At 44.3% G+C, this 5,956-nt stretch overlaps 1 long non-coding RNA gene and 2 pseudogenes across 1 annotated transcript; all 3 read left to right on the top strand.

Moving 5' to 3' along the window:
* Positions 1 to 2,515, top strand: part of LOC114427185 (inverted formin-2-like) — a 50,045-nt pseudogene extending 47,530 nt beyond the window's left edge.
* A 201-nt stretch (positions 2,516 to 2,716) lies between these two features.
* On the top strand, positions 2,717 to 3,463 carry LOC114427187 (uncharacterized). Its single transcript, XR_003669444.1, has 3 exons — positions 2,717 to 2,850; positions 2,960 to 3,091; positions 3,319 to 3,463. It is a non-coding gene; the product is annotated as an uncharacterized LOC114427187 (long non-coding RNA).
* Positions 3,464 to 3,609: 146 nt separating this feature from the next.
* LOC114427186 (inverted formin-2-like) lies at positions 3,610 to 5,093 on the top strand (annotated as a pseudogene).
* Positions 5,094 to 5,956: the final 863 nt, after the last annotated feature.

Raw genomic sequence — 5,956 nt, 5'->3', positions numbered from 1 at the left:
GCGTCAACTTGCGACTTTTGTTCTCTCCCCCACTGAAGTGAAAACACGTGTCACTCATGTTTTGAAAGGATTGCTGGGCATCCTCATTAGCCTGAAAGGGTGGCTATCTATATCTAGGCTTGTCCTTCAAACCGTTGATTCTTTTAGAGTGTGGGAATGTGTTTATACTCAAAAGAAGCTGGGGGTTGGACGGTTCCCGAAGGAGTGGACTGTGCCCTAAGCACGTGAGAAGGCCACTTCTGGGTCAACATGTGCATTCATGTCTGTGTCACTTTGCTGGTATGATGTTTCTGCACGCTCATGTGTTCTTTACAAGCTTTTCATATCACATTCATATCACAGTTTTTAAACTTGAAAATACACATGCTTATGTAGTAGACTCACAGCAGATCTCTCTCTGCAGCAGGAGCAATGTTTGGCAGAGCTGGTCATGGCTGGACTGCTGACATGTCTTTTACTCATCTACAAAGTGCAGAGCTATCATTTTCCCTTTCTGTTTTTCCTTCTGATAAGGGCTTGTTTTGGCATGCTTCCTCTGGATTCTGGATCAATGACAACATCTGGCTATCAGTGAAACACACAGTCTGAAAGAAGATCAAATTTGATGCAAAATGTCTCTTTTCATCTACACAAATTACAAAGCTGTGAATTAACTGATTCTTTCTTCTCTACAGTTCTACCAGCCAACATGTCAGGGAAATCCGATGGGAACAATAAGTGGGCTGCAGTTAGAGGTCGTCTTGGCTCCTCGCAGGACTCTGACACTCAGCAGGAGGCCAACTTGGAAAGTGCTGATCCGGAGCTGTGCATCAGGCTGTTACAAGTTCCCACTGTGGTCAACTACTCTGGGCTAAAGTGCCCTAGAAGGCATTGACCAGACATGGATGGTCCAGTTCCTAAACTGAGTGGATTAGACCTCCTCCTGGAGGCCCTCGACAGGCTGTCCCCGGGATGCTCTCGCATCGCGGATGCCCTCCGCAGCTCACCTGTGTCAGTTGCGTCCGTGCAGTCATGAACTCATCAGCAGGGATCCACTCATCATAGAGAATGAGGGATACATTCGGAAGCTGTCTCAAGGTTAACCATAAAAGCATTACACACATGGAAATCATGCAAAAAATGAACATTTAGTGCAGAATAAACATATGACATGTTAAAGGTGTCACATAATCCTTACAATTTATTTTCATACTATGTTAAAGTGGTCATAGCTCACATGGTTCTTTGTGACTCATTGTACTGAGCTGAATTTTCCAATCCTGTACTGTCTGTACAGACGTGAATCATTAAGGGTTATTTGAGGACATCCGTTAAAATGTCTGTGTGTTGTGGATAATGCTTTTTCTCCTTTCCCCCCCAACCTGCATACACATTTATCTACAGTACAATGCCACATCTTTAGAGGGCAAAGTTCACGTTGCATTGCCTGAAAGACAAAAAAGCACTCTGTCTGGGTCTAGTTGTGAGGAGCAGTGAATATAGAGAAGAGCTTGAATTAAATCTGATTTAAAAGAACTGGTGTTAAATGAGTATCTGTAATGATGTCTGCTATCATCATTTCCACAGCTTTGGACACCTCCAACACCATGGTGAAGAAGCAGGTGTTTGAACTCCTTGCAGCTCTCAGCATGTTCTCTACAGACGGTCATCGCCTCTCACTTGATGCACTGGACCACTACAAGGCGAGTAGAGGAATATGTGGACAAGTCTATTTTCAAATGTAGTTATGTGTTGTGAGATTTGCTGTTAATGAATCTGCATCATCTCTTATTGATTAATCTCTAAATAGTGCCCTCTAGTGGCAGGTTTCTCACACAAGCTTTGCAGAGTTACAGTGCATCATTGAGGATTTACCCTGACTTTGAATTTCCCTTCAGGGTGTGAAGACGCAGCAGTATCGCTTTAGCGTGATCATGAATGAGCTGCAGGCCACGGATAACGTCCCTTACATGTTCACACTCCTCAGTGTCATCAACGCTATCATCTTTGGCACAGAGGACCTCAGGCAGAGAGATAAGATCAGAAAGAGTTTATTGGTAGTTCTTTGTTCAGCCCATTGAGATCCCATTGCGGCAACGCCCATAATTATGCGTAATTTAAGTAAGTCCGAATACAATTGAAACGAGTGAGTTGTAAAAAAATTCACCCCCCGTACAATTGACACTAGAAGAGAACCATCATTTGAGACCAGAGTGTTTTTTGTACCAGGCTGTAAACATGTTCATTTTCTGCTATGAAATCGGCCATTTTAACATGGGAGTCTATGGAAATTACTCGCTTTGGAGCCAGCCCCCAGCAGTTTGTGGCGTGAATTACAAGTTTTGACACTTCCGCATGGGCTTCAAGTTTGAGCCCCGAAGGTTGCCGCTTGGAAGTAACATATGCTACTGTGAGAAATGTGTTTGTGATTTATGATATACTTAAAAACCTAATAATTACTTTGGACTGTGTTTATTGTCTCTCCTTTGTTTGTACAGGCCTTCAGTTACTTGACATTCTGCCAAAGTTGAGGTGAGCCATCCTTTTGAGTTTGCCAGTCCCTTAATACTACAACTCACTACGGTTCATTTAAAAGGCCATTCTGAGATGCTTTAGAAAAAGAAGTTGTCAATTTCTGTCTGTTAATAACAGTAATTTAAGCAAAGGTCCTTTGCATTGCATTAATAAAATGTCATCTAATTATTGTGATCTGTATGTCTGCTGTGCAGGGAGCAGGAGGATGAAGACTTGATTATTCAATGTGAGGCTTTTGAAGAGACAATGGCTGAAGATGAGGAAGAGCTGCTGCGAGTATATGGGGGCATTGATATGAGCAATCACACTGAGGTCTTCACTACACTCTTCAACAAGGTGAGAGCAGATTTCTGGAAAGCTTTTATCATCTATGGCGGAAACTAAGTGACAACCTGTTTATATCTTTTGCTTATTATAACCTTGATTCATCTGGGTGTGTGTGCAGGTTAGCAGCTCTCCAGTCTCTCTCCAGCTGCTGTCCATCCTGCAGACTTGTTGGTGCTGGGACCAGGACGCTCAGATATCTGGCTGGCACTGGAGGCCATCACAAACAGAGCCATAATGTTGGCCCAGGACTGTGAGTCAGCACAGCAACAGCAATTCATTCACATTAGGTCAACACTCAGAAGAGGCTAATGGCTAGCTAATGGCCACATCAGTGAGAAATGTGGTGAAGGGGAGGCATTATCCAGGAAAGATCAGCAGGTGACAATATGGCTGAAAGCTTTTGTTGTGATGGGAGAAGTTGATTGAAATGGGGTTCACCTGTGTGTGTTTGTGTGTCTGTTTGGATTTGTGCTTCAGCTCAGATTGAGTCCTGCGAGAAGATCATGCAGCGGCTGATGTTTTTCAAAGGGAAATCAGTGTGGATCACTATGAATTGGACGGAGCGGTGGTCAGAGTTCACAAGGCTGTGCAGACTGGCCTGGACCAAGAAGACACAGACAAACCAGAGACAATCATAGCATCCTCTCAGAAGCCAGTGTGAGCTGCTCCTCCACCGCCACCACCACCTCCTCCACCGTTACCTGGATGGGATTGGTGGTCCTCATCCCTTGCCAGGAATGGCGCCAACACCACCCTCCCTTACTAGGTATGGGCGCTGGACCCGCACCGCCTTTACCAGGTATGGGCGCCGGACCCCCACCGCCTCCGCCTTTACCGGGTATGGGCGCTGGACCCCCACCGCCTCCGCCTTTACCGGGCAAGGACGCTGGACCTCCACCTCCTCCTCCCTTCCCCGGCATGCCACCTCCTCCAGGCATGATTGTGTCTCAGAGCAGCCAGGCGTTGGGGTGCGGTGCACCCACAAAGGCAGGTCGGTGCCCCACCCTTGCGGATGCAAAAAACTCAACTGGCAGAAACTACGTTCTGTTACTGGTAAGTGGAGATGTTTTGTTTTTCCCAGGCGGTCCTTTCTCCACTCTTGGCTGTTATTTAGTCTGGGCTTTGCAGAGGATTTCCTCATGTTAGAGGATTTGGATTGATGGTGATGACAAATGGAACCACACGAGCTGATGACGGGTTACTTTCTTCCTTTTTTTACACAGATGGTCACTCCATGTGGGCCTCAGTTCAGAAAGAGCCACCTCCTCCCAAGCCGGACTACAGCAGTATCGAACAGCTGTTCTGTCTCCCAGTGACCGAGCACAAAGACAAGGGGGCAGCTGCTCCTGTCAACAAGGAGCCTAAAGAGGTGTGCTTGGTCAACACTCGACAGTGCTCCTCAGAGCTGCAGCACTCACAGCTGATTACTGAACAATCAATACATCTATCGTTCCTCTCTTTTTTTCTTATAGATTACATTTATTGATCCAAAGAAAAACTTGAATTTGAACATATTTTTAAAGCAGTTCAAATGGTGAGACATCACACTTTACTTTGTTTTTTTTTCTTTATAATTTGACATTTTTTTCACTGATCAATACTTTACTTTATATTCTGAGTCCAGCACAAATGAGGAATTTGTAGCCATGATCCAGAATGGTGACCGGACCAAGTTTGATGTAGAGGTGCTAAAACAGCTTCTAAAGCTCTTACCAGAGAAGCATGAGGTTTGTACTATTAACACTTCTGCATCCTTATAAAGAGAGCCTTTCCACCCTCATCAGCCCACTTGAAACTTAATTGAATGTCTGACTCACTGTCTTGATGTAGATTGAAAATTTGAAGTCCTTCCAAGGAGAAAGAGACAAGTTGGCAAATGTTGACCGCTTCTACACCTCCCTTCATAGTGTGTCCACTGGTAACTGTAGTTATTGTTTATATGCTCTTTATGTGATCCTGTCAATCTAATGCACTTACTTTGCACACTTGCTTGACTCCATAGTTATCAGTTGAGAATTGAGTGCATGATGTTGTGTGAGGAGACTGCCTCGGTGTTGGACATGCTCAAACCTAAAGTCAAGCTGGTTGAGGAGGCTTGCCAGTGTAAGTAAATATCAGACCCTCCATCTGTAGTGCACATGCATGCTGTCCTGTATTGTACATATATATATATATATATATATATATATATATATTCAAATTAACAATGTTTATGCATTTTTTCAGCTCTCAGAGTGAGCACACTTATGCCCCGTTTCTGCAGGCTCATCCTTGACGTGGGAAATTTTCTCAACTACGTAAGAACCCCTCTCATCTGTCATTGTTTCTGTCATTTAAACAGAGTTTGCATTTTTAATAGCTGGTTTACTTCCAGGGAAGTCACACAGGGAACGCTGAAGGGTTCAAGCTCAGCTCTCTGCTGAAGCTAACGGAGACCAAGGCCAACAAGAGCCGCATTACGCTGCTTCATCATATCTTGGAGGTACGCTGACTGGCTAACAGCTGCATTCCCCCTCCGTCATGAACTTGTTTAATTACCAACTGCTTGGCTTGTTTTGCAAAGGAAGCAGAGGCAAACCACCCGGAGCTGCTAGCACTGCCAGATGATGTAGAGATATGTGAAAAAGCAGCAGGGTACAGAACTCATTCACATCCCCACAAACAAATGTTTGTTTGTTTGTTTTATTTGTTTGTCAGCAGATTAGTAAAAGACAAATGACAATGCACTTTGTTCTCAGAGTTAATCTGGAATCGGTTCAGTCGGAAGCAAGTGCCTTACTAAAACGATTTGAATGAGACGGCCAAGAAAGTCTCTAACTCTGTGGCAGAAGTGAAGGAGCAGTATGCAAAACTTCTACAGGTAAGATTTTCTCTACTAAATGGATTACTCTGTATTGTTGTGAATTCTCATCTTTTGTCTTCATCTGTCACAGGAAATCTGCTGGCATGTGAAACTCTGAGTGAGAAATTCACTGAGATTCAGATGAAGCGGAGTGACCTTGCTTCTTATTTGTGTGAAGACTCTAGTCAGCTGTCACTGGAGGAACTCTTCAGCACCATCAGTACATTCCGAGGTCTTTTCATAAAGGCACTCAAGGTCAGGGTGGCTGTTTAA

Source organism: Parambassis ranga, chromosome 22 (genome assembly GCF_900634625.1).
Source record: "Parambassis ranga chromosome 22, fParRan2.1, whole genome shotgun sequence".
Classification (NCBI taxonomy): domain Eukaryota; kingdom Metazoa; phylum Chordata; class Actinopteri; family Ambassidae; genus Parambassis; species Parambassis ranga.
This window is presented reverse-complemented; position numbering and strand designations above follow the sequence as displayed.